This window comes from Pleurodeles waltl, chromosome 6, assembly GCF_031143425.1.
Source record: "Pleurodeles waltl isolate 20211129_DDA chromosome 6, aPleWal1.hap1.20221129, whole genome shotgun sequence".
Taxonomy (NCBI): Eukaryota; Metazoa; Chordata; class Amphibia; order Caudata; family Salamandridae; genus Pleurodeles; species Pleurodeles waltl.
The window spans coordinates 375,964,874-375,989,611 of NC_090445.1; positions in this window are offsets into that span (position 1 = coordinate 375,964,874).

A 24,738-nucleotide genomic window follows, 5' to 3' on the forward strand; every position below is an offset into this window, starting at 1 on the left:
GAGCCTCCAGGAATTTCAGGCAGGGAAAACTTTCTAAAAGTTACTTTTGCTTAATAGCTAGTAAAAATCTGACTTCACAATTGGATTTTTAATATCTATAAAACATTGTTCAATTATTTTTCTGAACAGTCCCATTCCTGCAATACACTATTAGTGTTTTAATCTGTACTTCGTTTTTTTTACCTAGTAGAGCTAGGCCTGCCACATTGAAAAATAGCTTTTGGGTGCTAGTCACTAAGGACATGTTAATTAACAAGTTATTCACCTTCAGTAACGCCTTATCTGGTAGAGACTGAAACTCCAAGAGCTTATGGAGCGGTTGGAGTTTTTGCTCTGGTGGAATGAGCAAACAAACTCTCAGGGGGTTTCTTTTTCACCAATGCATAGCATATCTTCATGCAAAGCATGATCCAAAGCTAGATGGTCTGTTTCTGCATGGCCTTTCCCTTCTTCACTCCGACATAGTCTACAAAGAGTTTGTTGCTCACCCGGAATTCTTTTGTGCTGTGGAGGTAGAACAACGCTATTGGGTTCAGATGGTGAATCGCTCCTCTTCCTCGGAGGGATGGGGCAAAGCGTAAGAAGTATACAATTGGATGGATTGGCTACATGATATGGAGTGACTACTTTCTGTAGAAAAGAGGCCCTAGTACTCACAACTGTTGTGGGTCCATTTGTAGTTCTCTGCCTGGGCACAGTGATGGCTTAGCTTAGGCTTGCGACTTGTGCCCTTTTACCCAGATAACATGCTCTGTATTCATTTATACAGTTTTACTCATTTTAGCTCAGCTTCTTTTAGTGGCAGTGTTTTTATTTTCATAATCAGTCGCTATTCTGCAAGACCTTCACTATCCGTGTTATCGATGACATACTTTGCATCATGTTCTTTTTCATCGGGTTCACAAGAATGGAATGCGCAGTACACAGGATAATATTTTGTACTGCCTCCACAAGACTATGTAATCAGTCCAGCGCATAGGCACATACCCGCATCAGGCTTCTGTAAAAAAACATAAACATACCCCCTATGAAAACATCTTGTAGGATAAAGGCCGTTAGATGGGGGTTCCAGCAAGGATTTTCCATCCATACTCCATGCCAGTTTGCGGCCAACCTCAGCCTTTGTGTCTCTGCGAAGCCTGATCTGGAAACTTAAGGCCTGACCTTGTACCAAGGTAACAGGGGTGGGGTGTGCTTCTCACAGAGAGATTTGGTTTCCATCGCCATGCTCTCGCTAAGGGGCTAAAGATGAGGCTTTAGGTTGGAATTGTATAATCATATCTTTGCAACATGTTGGGGTTGTTCACATTTACATCTTGTATGTGGAGAGAAAAAAGGGTTAAGGCTTGATCACCACAATTTCCCTGAGGGGTTTTCAGAGTGTCATGTGCAAGGCTGCCAGTAATCCCCACAAATTCACCATCTGGGTTTGGGTGAGGTGCTGCTAGAGCCATGAGGGTTGGGCCGACAGCTGCCAACTGGTGTGAGAGTGACTCAGTCACCTGTGAGCAGAGGTGCTGCTGCACCCCATATCCAGCAGTCTCATCGGAATACGAGAGTCCTTATGACAGAACCAGCTTGTCTGGATAGATGCTCTGATAAGGAGGCTTTGAAGCTCACTGACCCTTTGATAAGGAGGCTTTGGCTCACTGACCCTTCGGGCTGATGTTATTGCCACGTCTGGGTGTTAAGAAGCCTGAGGAGACAATTATGTAGAGGTTCAAAAAGAGCACACATGAGAAAAGTGAGCACAAAATTAAGGTTCCACTGAGGCATGACGAAGGGTAAACGTAGAAAGGTGTTATAAACTTTTAAAGAATTTGTTAACAAGAGGGGATTCAAAAAGGGATTGCTGATCAGGCAGTTGCAGGAAGGCTGGTATGGCAGAAAGATAGCCCTTGGGAGTGCTCAGAGCAGTCCCTGCTGGGTGAGAAACAGAATAATGCGAAGGACCTAAGAGAGGAGAGCAGGGAGGGGTAAATCTGTTTTCTGCACACCATGCCACACACTTGCTCCCACAGCAGGTGTAAACAGTTTTGGCAGAAGGATGTCTGGCTGCCAAGATAACATTGTAGACTTCGGAAGGAAGGTCAAAAGCTGACAACTGTTGCTGTTATATTCCCACACAAGGTGGAGCATTGACAGGTTTGGGTAGAGAACGCTTCTCTGCTACTGCAACAGAAGATCCTTCCGAAGTGTCAGCCTTACTGGCGGACCAATGGCCATGCTCAACAGCACACGATACTAGACTCTAGGAGTCCAGTCTGGAGCCACAAGGATGACTTGGGCCCAGTCATACCCGATCTTGTTGAGAACTCTGGGCAGGAGTGGTATGGGTGGAAAGGTGTAGCGCCGGCCTGAGATCCACTCAAGACGAAAATTGCCACCAAACGAGAGCCGCCTTGGAAACTCCAGCATGATATTGCACGTTCTCTGCAGTGGCGAACACTCTTCTCAGTGCTGAAAGAGTCCTTGCACCACCTCTGGATAGAGTTGCTATTCGTGATCCACTAGGTGTTTTTGGCTGAGTTTGTTTTGTTGTTCAAAGACCCTGCTAGGTATTGAACCACTAAGGACATGCACTGAAGTTTCAGCCAAGTCCAGAGACACAGGGCCACTTGACAAAGGGTCCACAACACCATCCAGCCCTGCTTGCTGCAGTACAACATAATGGTGGTGTTGTCTGTGAACACCTGCACTATTAGCCTTCTCTTGATGGAGGGTAGAAAGGCTTTGAATGCCAGTTTAATCACCCGGAGGGCCAGTAGGTTAATGTGTAGACTGAATTGTGCCAGAGACCAGAGGCAGCTGATCTCCACTGTCTCACATGGCCTTCCCATCCCAGGAGTGACGCATCTGTCTTCACTGTCAGATCTGGTTGAGGAAGAGAGAGGGGTCTGTCGCTGATCCAATTGCGGTTCGTTAACCACCACTGCAAATATTTAGCAGTTCCTTCTAAGATCTGGACCATGTCTGAGGGATTCTCCTGGTGTTGCGCCCACTGGAACTTCAGGTCCTGCTACAGAGCCTGCATATGACAGTGGACATGTGTCACAAGCAAATTGCAGGAGGCCATGAGGCCCAACAGCCTCAGAGTCAGTCTCACCGAAATCCAGTATAGAGGCTGCAACATCATTATACTAGCCTGAATATCCTGGGCTTTCCATTCAGGAAGATAAGTCCAAAGCTGCTCCATGTCCAGAACAGCTCCGATGAAAATGAGCTTCTGAGAAGGAGTCAGGTATGACCTTGGCATGTCTATAGTGAACCCCAGCGAGTACAAGAAGTCTGCCTGGGTCGAGCCACCTTCAACAGACAATGGTCAAGATAGGAGGAGACTGGCACCCTGATCACAGCCATTACCTTTGTGAACATGTGAAGGGTGCTGGTAAGGCCACAGGGAAGCACGGTGACCTGAAAGTGCATGTGGCCTACCGTGAACCACAGGTAACGTCTGTAAGCAGGCAGGACGGGAATGTAGAAGTACGTGTCCTGCAAGTCCAATGTTACCATCCAGTGTTCCCAGGTCTAAGGCAGACTGGATTTGAGCGAGCACGAACGTTTTGAATTTCTCCATCTTGAGGAAGAAGTTGAGAGAGCGCAGTTCTAGGATAAGATGAAGGCCTCTGTGACTCTTGAGCTCCAGAAAGTAACAGGAATAGCAACTATGATATATGTTTGGCATTGGCACCGTTTCTATAGCTTCCTTGGCCAATAAAGTCATAAGTACTTGGAGGAGAAAGAAGTGGTCCTCTGTCAGTCCTTCGCAAGCGGTGGGTGGAAGGTAGGTCACGAAGGGGAGGGAGGAACCCCATCAGACAATTTGCAGAACCCACTGGTCTGAAGTTAACGATCCCCGTGGGGCAGGTGATGATGTATTCTGCTTCCCACTCAGTGCCTGTGATGCAATGGGGTTTGGAGGCTGCCAGGGGAGTGGTGGACTAGGCCGACTTCTGGCTCCACGACCCATGAGGTCTGTGGTTACCACATCCTTGGCCATGCAGAGGCTGGGAAGCTTATGCACTGTGGCTGGGTATGAGAAGACACAGTAAGAAGCCCCTTCTGTGGCCGTGAAAGGGGGACTGTGGTTGGCAAGGAGCCATGGATATACCCAAGGCTCTAGCCGTAGCCTTACTATCCTTCAAACGCTCCACTGCTAAGTCTGCCTTGTCTCCAAAGGGGCCGGTGACATCAAAGGGCATGTCCCTAAGCGATGCTTGGACATCTCCTGAATAGCCAGTTGTCCTCAGCCAGGCATGGTGCCAAAAGGCCACCAACAATGAAACCGCTCTGCCCAGCGAGTCGGTGGTGTCCAGTCCACATCTGATTGTGAACTTAAATGCATCTCTGCAATCAGCAACAGCTTTGGAGTATGACCCACGTCTCCAATGGGACCTTTGGCAGCACCTGTGCAACCATATCCCAACGTGCGTGGGAGCAACAGCCCAAAAGGCATGCTGTGTTCATTGACTGCAGTTGGGATTTTATTTCCCAAAGTGTCCAGTCTCTTGAATTCCCTGTCCGGTGGGGTGGTAGGGAGTGCACCAGGACTCACATGGGAGTTAAAGGCTTGGATCACCAAGATCGCCGAGGTAGGGTGTTGGGTAAGGAAAATGGAGTAGTGTGGGGCGGTGGGCTATCTTCCTGTTCAAAGGCGCCCCTGTGCAGGGTTTGGACCAAGATCCTAGCAGGACGTCCGAGAGGTCTTCATTAAATGGGAGATGCAGTTCTGAGGGGGTCACCCCTGGCTGAAGCACCTCTGTCAATATGTTAGTCTTGACTACCACTGAAGGCAACTGCAGTTCAAGGTTATCGTCCCTTCTCACCATCATTTGCGAATGAGGCTCCCACCTTCGTGACCACAGTAGGAGGAGATCATGCTAGGATCTGGCCACTGGTGTTCACCAGGTCCTCACACCAGTCCAAGTTGTAATCTAGGGGCTAGTATTCTTCAGGGTCCAAAGACCCCTTCCACTCCTCCAGGAGTCCAAGCCCATAGGAATAAGTCTTGGGATTCGTCCTGGGAAGCATGGCCCCAGTAGGCATCAGATAACACCCCCTGAAGACCTTCGGACTCATTGTGCGGTAGTCGATGCAGGTCTTCACGTCATGGTCACTAGAGGCACCAAAGACAAGGTGATCAGTGACAGGCACCGCAGGACTTGAAGCCAGCACTACTAGCTGATATACCTGCCACTCCAGGTGACAAACTTCTCAAAAAAGCTTTGACAAAAGTCGAAAAAAAAGCGCATTCAAAAAGTGACTGGGTAGTTCTCTCTAGATCTGTGCTGAATGGCTCAGAAAGAAACGAACCAACATCAGCGCGCTGTGGTAGCGCCTATCTAGGCACCCCGAACATCACTTCAGACGCGGAATATGTCACCACGCAGAGCTGATCGATGTGACCTACTGGTGCATAGGAGTACTACTTGCGAAAATTTCCAGATCCGGTCTGACATCGGGGGAAAATTCAAAAGGTAAGGAATCTAGAGCTAGAAGTTTTAATCAGATATTACATTTCAACTTTTCCTACTTTTAAATAACATGCACATTGCTTTGTGGACTACAAGGCCTACATAGGGGTGACTTACAAATTAAAAAGGAGGTTTCAACCTGTCAAATGGGTTTATTTTGACAGGCTGAATTACAGTTTTGACACTGTTCCAATAAGTGAGTTTACACTGGTAGGCAGGAAGCATTGTTTTATACTGTCACTACAGTGGATGGTATATTAGGTGCTGTAGTTCACTAGTGACATTTATCGTACAGGCCATAAGACCATTATGTACCATATACTAGGGACTTAAAGATAAGTTAAATATACCAGTAGGCAACATCCCAATTCAACCATGTTTAAAGGTGGGGGAGCACTTTCACTTTACCAAGTAATATATAGAATCCGGTCTCTGTTAAGCCTGATAATAAGGGTTTAACAAGATATTGTTCTTTCATAACACAAAGATATCTCTACTCTTTCGGTCAATTTTTTTAGGATATTACTGCTCCACTTTTTTTATTATCCGGACTCCCTGCAAATATTCATACATTGTGAATCTGAGCCATGTGTGTATCTGGGTGCATCGGATGCCTAGCCCCTTTTTCTCATTCCATGACAGTTCTTCCCTATGCATTAACCCTGTCCATCGTTCACTTACTACCAGTGGGTAAACAGGTTTCTACCTACATCTATAGGGGCATTCTACCTCTTGATATCCGTAGTGGGATGTGTTTTAAAATGTGATATTCTAGCACCTGAAATAATTATCCTGCTATAGCTATGCATGTGCACAGGGTATTAAGGATTTGTAGATTACATTGTAAATTTGAGTTCAATTCATCGTCATGAAGAAACTGAGACCAGACTTGCAGGAATACTTCAAGTGGGCTTGCAACTTTTATGTATCATTCTTTTGAAAGAAACACATTTCTGTCATCCACTCATCATGGGACAGAAATTGGGAGCCAGCCAATGTCTTGGTGTACACACTTTAGCCATTGCCAAATCTGCCCAGAACAATCTTGTTTCATGGCATGGAATTCCCATGAAGTATGTTGTGTCAGTTTGGACTGCTAATCTGGCCGAGTGGGCAAGCCGGAGTTCGCAGGTATCTCTCAGCACCTTCCATATTTTTGCCAGTTATCAATGGACAGGATCCGAGTATATGGAATAGGCAAAAAGCCATGCTCCTGGAGTGCTTAAATCGATGGCAAAGATCTCCCATCTTTACCAATATAACCCCCTGAGAGACCTGGGGTAAAATACAGGAAAAGAAATGTCTCCTTTGGGAGGGGGGTGGTTGCTGCACTACTGGCTGTCCCCAGAACACTTGGCAGCACATTGGTGGTGCTATGGCCCTCTCTTGGGCACCATTGCAACTGAAAATGCACATGGACTATGCACCTTTAAAATACTTTTTTTTTTTTATAATCAATTTTTATTGTTTTCTGAATTTTTTTACAACAACAACCTTTTAATGCAGGTACAACCAGACAGTTCCATGTTATACATTTGTTCTGTGTATGCGCTTTCCTGTCCCCATGGGGGAGAGCGTGTGTGCTATTCTGGTTTTGCTCGAGGAGGAGGACAGCCCAGTCCAGTCTATGACAGTGTCCCAAGCCACGGACCCCATATTTTCTCAGATTTCCAGGGGCATCATCTCGACTCATATATTTGTTTCTCTTGGATTGAACACCAGTCCACTCCTTTTCTCCATTTCTGCAGAGATGGACCGGTGGGCGAGGTCCATGTCACGGCTATGTCTCTTTTGGCCACAAGCAATGCCGTCCTAATGAAAGCTTGGTTGGTCCGCGACCTCAACAACCCCTCCATAATCCCCAGTAGTACCATACTGGCAGAGAGTTGGAGCTTCGTTCCTATTGTCTTATTTAATTCCCCCAGAACCTTACCCCAATAGATCTGTAGGGTCGGGCATGACCAGACCATATGGAAAAAATCTGCGTGTTCCCTGTCACATCTGGGGCAGCGGCTATTTGGCCATAATCCAGCCCATGAGAGCCTGTTAGGTGCTAAATATGCTTTATGTAGGTAATAAAATTGTACAGTGCGTAGTTTTGCCGATATGGCTAGGGTCTTGGGGGCTTCTAACGCTTCCGCCCACTCCGAATCTTCCCAGGCCCCGGTCCAGGTCTCCCACCCGCTTCTCATCGAGTTCATGTCTCCTGGTGTAATATTGATCAGCATTTTATATAGTTGTGAAACCCCTTTCCTTCCCATGTTTCCCATTAGTAGTTTGGCTTCGAGGGGATTGAATTCTGGTAGCGGGCCCCTGGGGAGTTGTGTTCCTATGGCATGTCTGAGTTGGAGATATCTAAAAAACTGTGTTCGGGATAGTTGGTACTCTGTCCTGAGTTCCTGAAAGGATTTTAGTGTTTCTCCCTTCCAGACGTCGCCCACCAGTGAGATTCCCGATAGGTCCCATTCTGCGAATCCCTTTAGTGCGGTGATGGATCTCAACCACCTCCCTCTCCACAACGGAGTCTGTAAGGTGATTATAGCGTTCCACTGGGTGTGTCTCAGTGCAGCTCTCCACACCAGGAGGACAGCTCTTGTTGTCTCGCCCATGCCATGGGGGAGAGGTGCACTGTATAGCGCATCTAGAATACGTGGGAAGCCTAGAGCAGTGGTTCCCAACCTGTGGGCCGGGGAACCCAGGGGGTCAGCGAAGCCTCCTCAGGGGGTCCATGACTGCTTAAAAAATGTAACAATATTAGGTCCCAGCTATCAGTAATGACTCAGTGGGGGTCCCCGGGTTCCAATAATGATTCAGTGGGGGTCCCCGGGCTCCAGTATTGATAAAATGGGGGTCCACAGAAGTCAAAAGGTTGGGAACCACTGGCCTAGAGTGTTCAGCTCCACCTGGCATGCTGGGTCTGTCCACCCTCCGTTAAACCAATCGTGCACCATTAGTGTCTGAGTCGCCAAGTAGTATAGGTATGGATCAGACATCCCCAGGCCTCCCTCGTGTTCTACCCGGTGCCTGGTTCCTCCCCACAGGAATTGTGTTGTGACTGTTTCTAGGGTCCGAAACCATGAGCGTGGGATGGGGAGGGGGAAGTTCTGGAAGGCATAGAGTAGTCTGGGTAGGATCATCATTTTATACAAGGCCGCCTGTCCCATTACACTCAGTGGTAGAGCCTGCCATCTTTGTAGGTCTATCTTGACTTGTGTTAGCAGCGAGTCTACGTTCTTTGCCCAGGTCAGTTCCGGCAGGAGGGTCACCCAGACGTCCAGGTATTTGAAGCTCAGTCTGTGGAGGGGTATTGTGTCTTGCCAGTCAAAACAGTCTTGGGTGTTCACCAAGGGTACTAGTACTGATATGGCGGGGTTCATTTTCAAGCCCGAGGCCGTTGCAAAGCTCTTAGGGAACTGGAGGCTGCGTGGACCAGACACGCTTGGGGTGCCCATGTAGAGAAGAACGTCGTCTGCATATAGGGCTATTCTATCTTCTGTGGCATTTTCCCATTTCCAGCCACAGTATTCCGGATCTATTCGGAACATCTGGACCAACGCCTCGATGGTTAGGGCAGAGAGGAGGGGGGACAGCGGACATCCCTGTCTCGTTCCCCTTCTGACTTCAAAGAGTGTTGATAGGGTTCTGTTAATTTTACCCGGGCTGAGGGGTCTGTGTATAGCGCTCGGGTCAGCTGACAGAACCTTGGTCACAGTCCCGCTTTCTGCAGCACCATGAATAGAAAGTTCCAATCTACAGAGCCAAAAGCCTTCTCGAAGTCAATGAAGAGCGGTGCTAAGTCTTGGGTAGTTTATGTCTTTCGTCAAGGGCTACATGAAGGCGGCGGATACAGTGATGGGTGTCACGGGCTGCCATGAATCCACATTGATCTATATGAACCAACTGTGGTAACACTATTTTGAGACGCGTTGCTAGTATATTGGCAATGATTTTAACCTCACAGTTGATCAATGAGATCGGTCTATAGTCCGCACAGTGCATTGACGGAGGGTTAGATTTGGGAATGACCACTATGGTGGCCTTGTCTATCCCTCTCGGGAAACGCCCCTGCTGTTCCACTTCTGTGAAAAGGGCCTTCAGGTGTGGTATTAGCTCCTTCCTATATTTCTTGTAGTATTCTGACGGGAAGCCGTCGGGACCTGGGGTCTTCCCAGTCTCGAAATGGCATTGTTTATCTCTTCCTCTGTCAAAGGCTCGTCTAAGATCTGCGTCTCTGAAGGAGGCAGTCGGGGCAGGGGAATTGTGTCAAGTAGTCTCCGGCTGTGGGCTGGGTCGACTGCGTCTGAGGCCCTATATAGTGTTTTGTAATAGCGGGCGAAGGCCTCTGCTATGTCTTGGTGCATCTCGACCTTGCCCTGATCTCCGTCCCATATTTTGGAGATGATGGCCGAGGCCCTGTGGCAGGAGATCAGCCAAGTGTAGTAATTTCCCTGTTTTGTCCCCCCAACCATATATTCTTGCTGTGCTCGTTCGCCAGAGAGCCTTTGCTGTTTCTAGGGACAGGTCTCTGATTTCCTCCCTTATTAGGGCTAAATGTCTTGCCCCTCTCTCGTTGGGGTTCCTTTCTTGCGCCTGTTCTAGCTCTGCCGCTTGTTTCTCTAGTGATTCGATATTTTGAGTTTTTAGACTTTCTTATCAGGCCTCTAGCTGACCCTCTCAGAACTGCCTTGCCCGCAGCCCACAAGACACCAGGAGAGGACACTGATCCCTTGTTCAGGCTAAAGTAGTCAGTCTGCGCCTTTTGTAGCTGTTCTTCAAAATCTTCATACTGTAGATACCAGGCGTTTAGCCTCCACATGGGACTGTTAATCTGTCGGGCCTGGCCCAGAACCAGTCGGAGTGGTGCGTGATCGGATATGCCTCTTGCCAGTATTTCAATATGTGATAGGGCGTTGCAGTCTATGCTGGGTAGTAGTATTAGGTCAATTCGGGACTGTGACCCGTGTGCCGATGAGGTGTGAGTGTATTGCTTTTGTAGTGGGTGCCGCAGTCGCCATGTATCACTGAGCCCCATTGCTGTCCTCCAGTTCATAAGGCCCGCCGCCATATCTCGTCTGTGAGTGGTTATTGGGCCTTCTACGTCTAGTCTTGAGTCCGGGACTGCATTAAAGTCACCCCCTATCACTGTCTTTAAAATACTTTTTAGAGTTTTTCCATCGCTTAGAGCTTTTTCACTGCTTCTGTGGGAACTTAATACTGTCCTCAGTCAGTTGAGGCCACCTCCTTTCGAGCCAATACATAAGACACATTTAAAAGGTGTCTCAAGACAGCGCTTTTACTAGAGTAAAGAGTGATAGCGATTCAAGCATTTACCATCAAGGAATATTTCCTTAGGTTCGCAAAGGACAAAGTGATCTTGAGAAACAACCTCAAGTTTGTACCCAAGGTTCCTTTTTCCTTTCATTTCAATTAACATGTTATTATTAGATCTTTTTTCTCAAATCCATCTACATCATCAGAAAGATTGTTACATTCATTGGGCTTACGTAGAAGCCTTAGGTTCTACATAGGCAGAACTAAGGACATACATACTTCAGACCAGTTGTCTCTTTTTGATGACCAAGTCTAGGGCATTCCCCTGTCCAAGCAGGACAGGCTGTATTTCCTTCTGTAATGCCAAGGCTAAAAACCCACTACAAGGAAGAGTGATGGTGCATTCTACCAGGAGGATGGCATCAACTGTGGCAATCTGTACTGGGGTGTCCTTGAAAGTCATGCAGCCATCTAGAAGAGCTGGCCAGCGTTCAGAAAGCTTTACTGCCTAGATGTGGATGCAGAAGCTGACAGCACTGGGACAGGCAATCCTGAGAAGCCTGTTTTGGTAAAGGGTAGCCTGCTTCCCAGTTTTATTATGTATTATAATGTGTACTGCTTGCTATTCTGATTCAAGAATGTGAATATATAAAAGAGCCAGTGATGGAGAAGAAATAAGTTACTTAACTGTTACTCCAGTTCTCCAACATTGGTATCTTATATACTTACATGCAACCCTCTCGTCTCCACGGTCAGATGCTCATCCAATATTCTCACACTTCTTCTATAAAATCTGAGCTATGGTGGCCTCTAGGGTGTGTAGGAGAGCTTAAGCCTCAACCTAATTGGATGAAGTTTAGATTCTTTCAAATGAGGTGTATGTGCTGCTAAATGAACTGGATTTTTATAGGCCTATGGCCGTTTTAGACTCAATACTGTATCCTCTACTCCCCACACTTTTTAAAACCAAGACCCACTTTTTAGTAGGACAAACTTCCACAACCCACCTAGCTTTAATGGACATGAGGCGGGCATTTTTTTTTTTTATATAATAAAGCACTGTGTGGTACTGCATTAGTATTTGCAGGCACAACATTTTCCATTGAAATGGTCACTAAATTTACACAAACTTAGTTTTACATATAAAATCATAATGCATGAGAATTATAAATCGGGTTTCAGTGAATATTTATTAGTTGTAAATCACCATATAAAGTGTATTGATTTGTTCTGATCGTTTTAAAATCTTTTTTTCCATCGCACTTCAGAATTACAAAAAAATGGCCTTTATTTTGCTTTCGTATCTGCTGAATGTGTACAGTTCATTTACAGGTATTTACATTTGGTTGTGTGTTGGGGGAAAAAATCTCACGTGCCCCAGTAGGATTGTCACATAATTCACTTTATTTTTCTTTCACTGACTGAAAAGTGTGAGGAGTGCATAAGCGCCAGTCTGCGTGTTCAAAAATAAGCAGCAGGTCTCATAGCCCGGCATCTGACATCTGACTTTGAAGTGCAGCAAATGTGACATGATAAATACAGAATTTAAAGACATCCTTATTTATTCATGGATTTTGACAACCCACCAAAAAATTGGTTTTCGACCCAGTTTAAGAAACACTGCTGTATATTGTATGTTTTACACAGTGTACTGCTATTTTAATATACGGGTAATCCCCAGCTTGACAACTGTGAATGATTCAAGCATGTGAATATATAAAAGATACCAATGTTGGGTAACTGAAGAAAAATGTAACTAATTTCATGAGTGTAAGTATGTATGGCTATTGTTGGTCAGAGGAAGTAGAGAGTTCATATGTGTGTCTTCTAGGAAGTTGGCTCTGTATGTACTACTTCAAAGTAAGAAATAGCATGCACAGAGTCCAAGGGTTCCACTTAGAGGTAAGATAGTGGCAAAAAGAGATAATTCTAATGCTCTGTTTTGTGGTAGTGTGGTCGAGCAGTAGGCTTATCAGAGAGTAGTGTTAAGCATTTGTTGTACACACACAGGCAATAAATGAGGAACACACACTCAAAGACAATTCCAGGACAATAGGTTTTTATATAGAAACATATATTTTCTTAGTTTATTTTAAGACCCACATGTTCAAGATTTACAAACAATACTTTAAATGAAAGGTAATTCACTCAGGCATCTTAGGAACTTTGAATCATCACAATATCATGTACAGTTTTGGCAAAAATGGCAATAAGCTATTTTAAAAGTGGACACAGTGCAAAAATCAACAGTTTCTGGGGGAGGTAAGTAAATGTTAAGTTCACAGGTAAGTAAAACACTTACAGGGTTCAAAGTTGGGTCCAAGGTAGCCCACGGTTGGGGGTTCCTAGGCAACCCCAAAGTTACCACACCAGCAGCTCAGGGCGGGTCAGGTGCAGAGGTCAAAATGGTGCCCAAAGCACATCGGCTTCAATGGAAATAGGGGTGCCCCGATTCCAGTTTGCCAGCAGGTAAGTACCTGCGACTTTGGAGGGCAGACTAGGGGGGTTTTGTAGGGCACTGGGGGGGACACAAGCAGGCACAGAAAGAACACCCTCAGCGGCACAGGGGCGGCCGGGTGCAAGGTGCAAACAGGCGTCGGGTTTGCAATAGGATTCAATGGGAGACCCAGGGGTCTCTTCAGCGATGCAGGCAGGCAAAGGGGGGTCTTCTCGGGGTAGCCACCACCTGGGCTAGGAAGAGGGCCTCCTGGGGGTCGCTCCTGCACTGGAGTTCGGTTCCTTCAGGTCCTGGGGGCTGCGGGTGCAGTGTCTTTACCAGGCGTCGGGTTCCTTGAAGCAGGCAGTCGCGGTCAGGGGGAGCCTCTGGATTCCCTCTGCAGGCGTCGCTGTGGGGGCCCAGGGGGGTCAACTCTGGCTACTCACGGGCTCGCAGTCACCAGGGAGTCCTCCCTGTAGAGTTAGTTTTCCGCAGGTCGAGCTGGTGTCGTCGGGTGCAGAGTGGAAAGTCTCACGCTTCCGGCGGGAAACGTGTGTTTTTTAAAAGTTGCTTCTTTGTTGCAAAGTTGCAGTCTTTGTGGAACAGGGCCACTGTCCTCGGGAGTTTCTTGGTCCTTTTAGAGGCAGGGTAGTCCTCTGAGGCTTCAGAGGTCGCTGGACCCTGGGGGACGCGTCGCTGTTGCAGTTTTTCTTGAAGTGGGGAGACAGGCCGGTAGGGCTGGGGCCAAAGCAGTTGGTGTCTCCGTCTTCTCTGCAGGGCTTCAGGGCTTCAGGTCAGCAGTCCTTCTTTGTCTTCAGGTTGCAGGAATCTATCTTCCTAGTTCTGGGGGCCCCTAAATACTCAATTTAGGGGTGTGTTTAGGTCTGGGAGGATAGTAGCCAATGGCTACTAGCCCTGAGGGTGGCTACACCCTCTTTGTGCCTCCTCCCTGTGGGGAGGGGGGCACATCCCTAATCCTATTGGGGGAATCCTCCATCTGCAAGATGGAGGATTTCTAAAAGTCAGAGTCACCTCAGCTCAGGACACCTTAGGGGTTGTCCTGACTAGCCAGTGACTCCTCCTTGTTTTTCTCATTATCTCCTCCAGCCTTGCCGCCAAAAGTGGGGGCAGTGGCCGGAGGGGCGGGCATCTCCACTAGCTGGGATGCCTTGTGGCGCTGTAACAAAGGGGGTGAGCCTTTGAGGCTCACCGCCAGGTGTTACAGTTCCTGCAGGGGGAGGTGTGAAGCACCTCCACCCAGTACAGGCTTTGTTACTGGCCACAGAGTGACAAAGGCACTCTCCCCATGTGGCCTGCAACATGTCTGGTGTGTGGCAGGCTGGCAAAACTAGTCAGCCCACACTGGAAGTCGGGTATGTTTTCAGTGGGCATCTCTAAGATGCCCTCTGGGTGTATTTCACAATAAAATGTACACTGGCATCAGTGTGCATGTATTGTGCTGAGATGTTTGATACCAAACTTCCCAGTTTTCAGTGTAGCCATTATGGTGCTGTGGATTTCGTGTATGACAGACTCCCAGACCATATACTCTTATGGCTACCCTGCACTTGCAATGTCTAAGGTTTTGCTTAGACACTGTAGGGGCATAGTGCTCATGCACCTATGCCCTCACCTGTGGTATAGTGCACCCTGCCTTAGGGCTGTAAGGCCTGCTAGAGGCAGGGTGAGGTTGGCATGGCACCCTGAGGGGAGTGCCATGTTGACTTAGTCATTTTCTCCTCACCAGCACACACAAGCTGGCAAGCAGTGTGCATGTGCTGAGTGAGGGGTCCCCAGGGTGGCATAAGACATGCTGCAGCCCTAAGAGACCTTCCCTGGCATCAGGGCCCTTGGTACCAGGGGTGCCAGTTACCAGGGACTTACCTGAATGCCAGGGTGTGCCAATTGTGGAGACAAAGGTACAGTTTAGGGAAAGAACACTGGTGCTGGGGCCTGATTAGCAGGCCTCAGTACACTTTCAAATCATAAATTGGCATAGGCAAAGGCAAAAGGTCAGGGGGTAACCATGCCAAGGAGGCATTTCCTTACATGTCTGAAAAGCAAAATGGAGTTAGGAGTCTGAATCACACACGGGTCCTGTCAGAAAATTGGTTCTGACCCATTTAAACCCATGAGTTCTTTTACATTTAAACTATCTAGTATTTTGACCTTTACTGTGAGTAAGTCTCACTGGGTTTCTCTCACTGTAAACTCTCTTAAATTGACAGAGTTCCAGTCATCATTGTCTGCCTTTTAAAATAATGACTTGCTGCTGTTAGCAGAAGTAAGAGACACTGGGTTGGCTGAATGTCAGCAAGTGGGACTACCGTCTAAGCTCAGCCTGGTATCAGCGCACAGGTAGTCATTGGCAGGAGGGGCCCTTTGAGGATTGGTACTGACCTGGGGTAGGCCTTATAATGTGAATGGGCATTCATAGTGTAAGTCTGAACTACTTATTAAGTAGACTGAGTGCTTAATGCATTATACATTGTGGGAAAAATCTGCACCAAAGTATAGTTTTGCCTCAGAAAGTCCTAGCGATTAGTGCAATGGGCAAATCTTAGGGTGAACAAGCATCAGAAATGTAAATATATTGGTTCCATTATATCAAGTACTTCCAAGTTTTTTCATAGCTCTCTGAGCCAACTCCTTAACTAGATGTCTGTTTTTTGCATCCCCTTGCTGGTCCAAGTAAGGCTCTGCTAACCAGTAGAACAATCAAAAGCCTTCTCCACACAGGAAGGAGATTTTGTAGGATTAGGCCTGATAGAGGCAGGTGCAGAACTGGAATGTGCTGATGAACATTTCACACTTGACCAGGCCTTGGAGGACTCATCCAAGTAGAGCAGAGGAGGGCAGTCAGACCTCTAAAGCCAATCACAGGAAGATCTGTCTATGAAGTTTTGGAGGGAAGGGACCTGGCAGCTGTGGTAGTGAGAGGTGTGGTTTCAGGCTGCCAGAGTGATCTTTCGAGAGACCATTTTTAATTCAGGACCTTGGCCCTAACCTGATTGGTACACTGTTGATTCACCTCTCCAGGGCCAGTGGCACTGGCCTCATTACCCTCTCTAAGGGACAGGAGAACGGCAAACTTGTTGGGGGGACCGTGGTGGCAGTGTCCCCTAGGGACTTCTGAGGACTGGGCATGTGGGTGGCTAGCCATCAGAGGTTAACCTCTTGACCTCTTCTAACACACAGGTGCCCTTTGACCTGCCATGGGGCCTGAAAAGGGCAGGCTGTTCTGGCTTGAGGGCTGAGGGGTGGCACTGGAGGTGAACCCAAGCTGAGAACACTAGGCAGTGGACAAAAGACCGGTCCAGAAGCAGATTTGTCTGCTCGCCCGTCTTCAGAAATGTAGAGCTGAGAAATCCAGCTTCTTAAGAAATATATACATTAGCAGACCTGAAGAAACTCCTTCCTGGTAGGTATCTGGCCACCAGAAGCAAAACGACACCAAGATCATTGATGAAGGCCCAATCACTAAAAAAGTGTGGTTTCCCCTAGGCAGACTGAGTCTGCGCAAGCGTAAATAACACCTCATTATCTGGTTACTACAAACACCCCGTAGGAGAGCCAGGGGCCCTGGAGTTTTGTATACAGAAAGATGGTGATTGCTATTAAAATGGGGCTTGCTTAGGGCCCCCGCCTGGTCCTGCTGCTGTCCCCAGAGAATACCAGTTTCCTGGGACCAATGTCAAGGACAATGAATCCCACTGCACTCTTATAAAAAACCTGCTTCCAATGAGGCCAACATCCCAAGAGAGATATGGTGTGTTACATCTGGTCTCCATCATCTTTGTTGTGGGCTTGGGGGGGCGGGGCGAGGAAATCACCAAAGAAAATACCCTGCCCGCACTGAAGTAGGTGAGGAAATCGGCAAGCCGACTCCCGTACAGTTCGAGTGGTGCTCTGATAGGGTCACCCGTGATTGGGCTTTCCTGGTGGCTCACGGCAGCCAGGGAACCAGGTGCTCCACAGAGTAATTGGGACTACCAGGCCCATTCAAAAAAGAAAAGCACTTTTGTTGTGGCGTGAGGCCATATCATTGAAAACAAAGAAACAAGAAAGAAAACAAAAAGCAATGAGCCGAGACCTCTAATAAAATATTCAACATCTTGGGCAAAGGAGTAGTGTTACTCTTCCCACAGAAGCGGTGGAAAAGCTCTAAAAAGTATTTTCATGAACTGTTTTATGAGTCTTGAAGAGAAAAGAGATGCAAACCACTCAGTATTCCCATGTCTTGAAATTTCAGCCAGATGGACCCTGAATGGGGAGTATTTAAGACCACTGTTCTCTGGGTTCACCAAATACTGAAAGATTTAATGAGATTTAATTTTAATGTGGATGCTAACCATTTTTCCTGCACCATATTGCAGGAGCACAAGCTTGTGCCAAAATGTTCCTACATTCAAGATTGCCAAACTCTAGGTGACCAGGTACCATGTGGTCACTTTAAGAGACTTGGGGTCGTGATGGAGAATTTCTCTGTGATGCCTGGACAGAATCCTAGGATGCACTTTCAAAGGAATGGCTGGACATCTTGATAATCACAGAAGCTTGCTGTACCAATATTGGTATGGTGATGCCAGAGCAATGAGGAATCTGTCTTTGCCTTCCTCAGTACTCTGGGGCTCAGGGGAAAAGGCGTAGGTAAATACCTTGGAGAAAGTGATCAAAATGGCATGGCTCCTCGTTCCTTGATGCCAGGACCTGCTTGCTAAGCAAGGACATTTACAACTGTCCGGAATGATAAACAGATTGATTGACCGGTGATCTCAATAACTGAAAATGTAATTCTGCTTTTGCTATAATTCTCACATGACAATCCAACATTTGCCAGGTGAGTGCATCCACCTGATCGGTCTGGTAGCCTTGCAAGTGTTCCACAGAGATGCTGATCTTGTGAAAAAAGGCCCAGTTGCAGAGTTGCTAAGCCCGAAGCCTCTTCTAAGAGGAATCAGGTTCAATTTCCTCTGCTTTGATATAAAACATGGATGTTGTTTTGTATGCTCTAAGACTGGCTGACCTGTTAGCCTGGGAAGAAGTGGTGCGGGTCTAGTTGAATGATACCAAGTTCCAATACATTGACGAGAATTGTCTTTTCCACATCTGATGATAAGTCTCTGATTGAGAGTTCCTTCTGGTGAGCTCCTCACCCATCCATGGATGCATCTTTTGTAATTATCATCATGTTCAACACAGGAAACAAAGACAGGCCTGCCCATGGATTTGCTGGAATCATCCACCACAGCAATGCAAATTGACCCCTCCTCCCAAGACCGTTCCACTTGTTTCCTTTGTTCTTGCTGATCAGGCCACATACAAAACGGAACATGTCCTATGCAGGACGCCATTGGGTCAGTAGGGGTTTGTATTGACAAACTGTTATCGAATGTTTTGCCAAGATGTTTCTTAACACAACCTGCAACCTCCTCATCCTTCCCTGAAATGGAAAAGCCTTGCCCAGTTGTGTGTCTAATAATGCACCCAAGAAGTGATTTTTTGTCTGAGGCTCCAATGAAGATCTTTCCTTTTTTAAATAGAGGCCTAATATCTTGAACAGGATGATGCAGGCTGTCTTAGACCTTTTTTCTTCTTTGTTTGGTGAAGCCTTGATAAGCCATTCGTCGAGATATGGGAACACTTGCTGACCTTGCCATCTGAGAAAGGCAGCCTCTGGAGCAAAGCATTTGGTAAGATTTCGAGGGGCTGATTTGAGTCCAAATGGATAGTGCTGCTCTGCTACTAAGAATTTGAAATATTCTGTGGTTTGACGAATGGGTGTATGGAAATATGCATCCCAACTATCCAGGGAGGTCATGAAATCTGCCGGAATCAGAAAGACTTTGTGTAGGGTAACCACACAGAAAATATGCTTCTTCAGAAGCTTATTTAGTTCTCTGAAATTCAGTATTGGTCTCCACTGATCTGTTTTCTTTTTGAACAGGAAAAACCTGGAGTAAAGCCTCTGGTTTCTCTAAGATTTGGGATAATATCTTTAGCTGCTTTGAGGAGCAATAAGAGAATTCCCTGCTGAAGCTCCTTTAGATGGGGATGATGCTCTTTCTTGGGTGGGTTCGAGGGGGGTCTCTGGATGAATTATAGTGTATGTCCAGAAAGAACACTTTGCAGTACCCATCTTTCCATTATAATAACCTCCCAAGAAGGAACAAACAGGGAAATTCTGCCCCCAATGGCAAAGTAGGAAAAAAAAGGCAATGACAGAGATTAAGCTCTTTTCTAGCTATCATTGGTGTGTGATTGGGGTGCACTTCTCTTTCGTCCTGATGATATCCCTTAGGGTTGCCTCTGACCTCGACTGTAGGAATATCCTTGGTTATATCCAGATTGTTTTTGAGGATAATATGATTGTTGATTCCCATACTGCTTAAATCCTCCACTTAAATCTTGTAATCTTGGAGAGGCATGAAAATTAGAAAATCCAAATCTGCGATACTGTAGGAGACCGAAAGCCTTGGCAGTGTCGGTATATGTTTTCGGATCCTGCAAATCCACATCCACATATTTGCCGAACAGACTAAGAACATCAGAGGTCATGTAAAAAAAATCTTTGATTGCACCTCAGGGCTGAAGGCTGTAGACTTCAGCCAGAATTGCCTTCTTAACATCGTTCCTACTGCAAGCTGACGAAAACCTGTATTGGATACATCCATCTCTGCATCAATAATAAAAGAAGAAGTGAGTTCTCCTTCTTTAAGCATCTCTCTTGCTGTTTCCCTCTTATCCTCCAAGATGACTTCCAGCAATGGTGCAAAAACACGCCACATCTGGTGATCATAATGCTCTAAAAGTGCTAAAGCAGTGGCTGACTTGATGGAGGTCACTGCCATAGAAAAGATTATTTTGCCTAGATTGTCTATATGCCTACCATCTCTATCTGGCAGACAAGAGGATGGTGTAAGTGGAGCTTTTGATCTCCTTTGAGCCACTCAGGAGATTACTGAATCCGGTTAAGGATGCCTGGTAAGGCAAGCTGGAGTTGCTTCTGGGGCATTATATTTCTTCTCCAGACGAGGTATCACCGCCTGCACCGTAACCGGATTCTTCATTAGCTTCAACCCTTCTGACCCAATAAAATCTAAAATTGGTATTGCTCTTACAGACTTCCGAGGTTGCTTTGAGGGCCCTGAGAACTTCACTGCACCATTTATTGTTGGTAATGTGATCCACATACAGTTTTAGCCCTATCCTCTAATTTATTGCCCCCACCCCAATGATGTGCAGCCGCACAGTGAAATGTTATGACTAGTGATTTTTTTTGGGTAGTTTGTTATATAAGAAATGTTTATCAATGATTTCTAACATTATTCTAAGGATTTTACTGATTATATTGTTTTAAAGTTTAAGGTGGATTGTATCTATGTGATCTATGTGCTTTTATAGCAGCATTTGCCAAAGGAAGAATTACATTTGAAAATATCATCTGTCTGATCTCTAGCGACAGATGCAGCATCCTCTGCCTTAGGTGGGGCCACTGAATACTTCTAGGCAGGACTGTTGGAGGTGGTGAAGGGGGTTTATTGGTAACTGCTGTGCAGGAGGATTAGCCAGTAAAGGCATAGGTTGTTGTGGTTGCTGTGGTAATGCTATGTGTGGTAATTTCTGAAAATGTCCATCATTTGCCGTGATGTATTTTTTTTTAATAAAGAGATTTTATTGTTTTAAGAAAGTAAAACATGACATCATATACAGGTGCCAACCCACTGAACTTCAAAATTGTACAATACAATACAATAAATATGACAAAATAAGGTAGGATAGGGTAAAATCAAATAAGATAGGGTTAAGCAAGTAAGATAAGGTAGGGTATATGCTCCCAATCAAAGAAGGTAGAGTGGCATGTGTTATGAGTGTTGGAATTGTTTTGGTATCGATACTGAGCTCGGTCGGCCCGGTTTAACTGCTGGTCTAGCCTTTGGCATCCATAGCTCTCAATGACAGGAGTGTAGCTGTTTCGGAATCACAGGTGAGTGTAAGAGTGGGGGCCTGGAGCCGGTTCAGGTACAAGTCTGGCTGCAGGATGGGTGCTTCAACTGCTGCACATTAAACTCTGTTTTGCTCTAGTCGTTTGCCAGGGCCTCCCATCATCCCCAGATCTTATCGTATTTACTCTGGTTTGGCGTGATGTATTTAAGAAAGCCATTGGCCCCTGAACAACATCCTGGTCCCCACGTCTATACGGAATGCAAGACCGTGAGGCAAAGAATGCAATGCTGATGGTAATCATAGTCTGAATAAAACTCATTTTTCTCCAGCCCCTCTCCAAACTTCAGAACATATTTTATGTTCAACTGTACCCAGATTGCGAACTGTATTCACTTGCCTCATCCTCCTGATCGGAGTGCCAAATTTGATTTGATGGTAATGGGGAAAGGAGAGAAATGAAAACTGTATGACAGTATTGTCATTGACAGCACTGTCTTCATCAGCACAGGTTCTACTGTTGGCAAGGTGATGGTCACCGCCAACAATGGTGGAAAAGATGCCATCAGCAGAGTGGGTTTCTTTATCGTCTAACAAGATACTTAACTTTGGTAACACATTATCTAAAATAGACAGACAGGATCTAGAAGCAGATACCTTACTTTAAATCCTCCCCAGGTGCGAGACTGGATCTGGAAATCTTTTCCCTAGCATGTCTGCGTGTCAGAAGAGGGCGTTGTGAAACTCCGTACCAATGTCCTCCACAGGATGTGACGCCAACGGAGTCCATATAACCTCCTCTCCGATGTCAAGTTTTTAACTGTGACAATTTTACACACTCAAAGGTGGAACCAAATATTGAAACTTCCTATTGAAATAATGCCCTAAAATAAAAGACATTCCTGTGCCAAATAAACACTGAATTCTCAATTTAGGATATGAATTTCCATAACAAAATCTTTGAGACCAAAGAGGACTCATTTCGCAGAGCGGGAAGGATCATTAAGGAATCTGCAGCTAGATCGTGTCCCTACCAGATAATGCATTACCGAAGGTAAGTAACTTGTTCATCTGATAGAGACATCTAGCCACAAATTCCTTACTTTAGAATCAGATACCAAATTCATACCATCCCCGGAGGAGAATCTGCAAACTGAGACCACAGGAAGTCTCTAACTAGAACAAAACCGGTCTAGAACAAAAGAAAAAGACCGACCATTCATAATAATTTAGGTGAGCAATAACATACTCTACACCATAACCTGTGGAAAAAAACACAGCTATGTAACGTCAAAAACATGAAAAAAGCATGGGAATAAAATATCCATGTTAGCAGGCAAATCTATGACAGAAGCCAACTAACAATATGAAATTATTCTCACCCTTAATAAGTATGCTCACCACCTATGAACTATGGAAAAAACCACAGTGATAAAATTCAAAGATATTGAAAGTGTGGGGACAATGTTACCCATGATGATAGGTTAATTTTGCCAAATGACCATATAAGTATAAATGTATTTACTCTTGCATCCAGACCCGAACTGCATGTTCGACACCTGTGAAACACAGATCAGCAGGTAATGCACCTGAACAATACCTCCATGCCATATGGAGACCTATCCTGGCCAGACCTGCCCTGTAAAATACACACAGAAAAATCCAACTCCTGTGGAGAAAGCATAAAGAATTCTCTTTCAAAAAGAAGTTGAAGACAACAATAGAAACTATTGGCATAGAAGCAGCCTTTCCCTCGGAAACTTAACTTGAGATGAAACAAATTCCTCTAGGATATCCCTAATATATATGGAAAATTTCGCTTACCTAGTGTACATCTGTTTGTGGCATGTTCCGCTGCAGATTCACATGCTGTGCATTATCCTGCCATCTAGTGTTGGGCTCGGAGTGTTACAAGTTGTTTTTCTTCAAAGAAGTGTTTTCGAGTCACGGGATCGAGTGACGACTGCTGTTCGGTTCCATTGCACATGGGCATCGACTCCATTGTTCGATTGTTTTCCTGCACAGGGTAAAGAAATGAGTGCTAGAGTATATAGGTACACAGTAAAATATGTCCATGCTAATGTAAATGTATATACATATGTACAAATGTTTGTAACTTAAACAACTATAGGCTTCCGGGGAGGTGGGAGGGTGCATGTGAATTTGCAGTGGAACATGCCACAAACAGATGTACACTGGGTAAGTGACATTTTCCGTTCGATGGCATGTGTAGCTGCCGATACACATGCTGTGCATAGACTACAAAGCAGTTTGTCCTCCCATAAAAGAGCGGTGGTTGGCCTGTAGGAGTTGAAGTTGTTTGAAATAATGTTCTTAGTACAGCTTGGCCTACTGTGGCTTGTTGTCCTGATAATACGTCTACACAGTAGTGTTTAGTAAAAGTAAGTGGAGTTGACCAAGTGGCAGCTTTACATATTTCAGCCATTGGTATATTCCCTAAAAAGCCATTGTGGCATCTTTTTTCCTTGTAGAATGTGCTTTAGGAGTAACTAGAAGCTGTATTTTTGCTTTAATATAGCATGTTTGGATGCATTTTACAATCCATCGTGCTAAACCTTGTTTTGATATGGGATTTCCTGTATGAGGTTTTTGGAAAGTGACAAATAGTTGTTTAGTCTTTCTAAAGGGTTTAGTTCTATCTATGTAGTACATTAAAGCTCTTTTGCTGTCTAATATATGTAGAGCTCTTTCTGCCACAGAATCTGGCTGTGGGAATAATACTGGCAGTTCCACTGTTTGTTTTATATGAAATGGTGATAACACTTTTGGTTAAAATGTTGGGTTGGTTCTTAGTACAACTTTATGCTTGTGTACTTGGAAGAACGGTTCTTCAAGAGTAAAGGCTTGGATTTCACTTACTCTTCCTAAAGAAGTAATTGCCACTAGGAAGGCAACCTTCCATGTTAGAAACTGAATTTGGCACAAGTGCATAGGCTTAAATTCCAAGAAGGAACAGGTGGTGTTCTGGGTGGAATGATGCGTTTTAAACCTTCCATGAAAGCTTTAATGACAGGAACTCTAAATAAAGAGCTATGTTGTCTATTTTGTAAATATGCTGAAATTGCAGTAAGATTAATTTTTATTGAAGAGAATGCTAAATTAGCTTTTTGTAAATGAAGTAAATAACATACGCTGTCTTGTGTTGACGCTGTAAGAGGGTCAATATGTTTGTATTGATAGTAATATACAAATCGTTTCTATTTGTTTGCATAGCACTGTCTGGTTGTGGTTTTTCTTGCTTGCTTAATAACTTCCATACATTCTGATGGGACTTGTAAACATCCAAACTCTATGACCTCAGGAGCCAAATTGCTAGATTGAGTGTTTTGGGATTTGGATGTCTGATTTGACCTCCGTTTTGTGTCAACAGATCCGGTGTGGCTGGGAGTTTGGAGTGTGGTACTACTGACAGATCTAATAATGTTGTGTACCACGGTTGACGTGCCCAAGTTGGTGCTATGAGTATCATGATGAGTGAAGTTTGACGCAACTTGTTGACTAGAAACGGAAGGAATGGGAGAGGGGGAAAAGCATATGCAAATATCCCTGACCAATTGATCCATAGAGCATTGCCCTTGGATAGGGGATGTG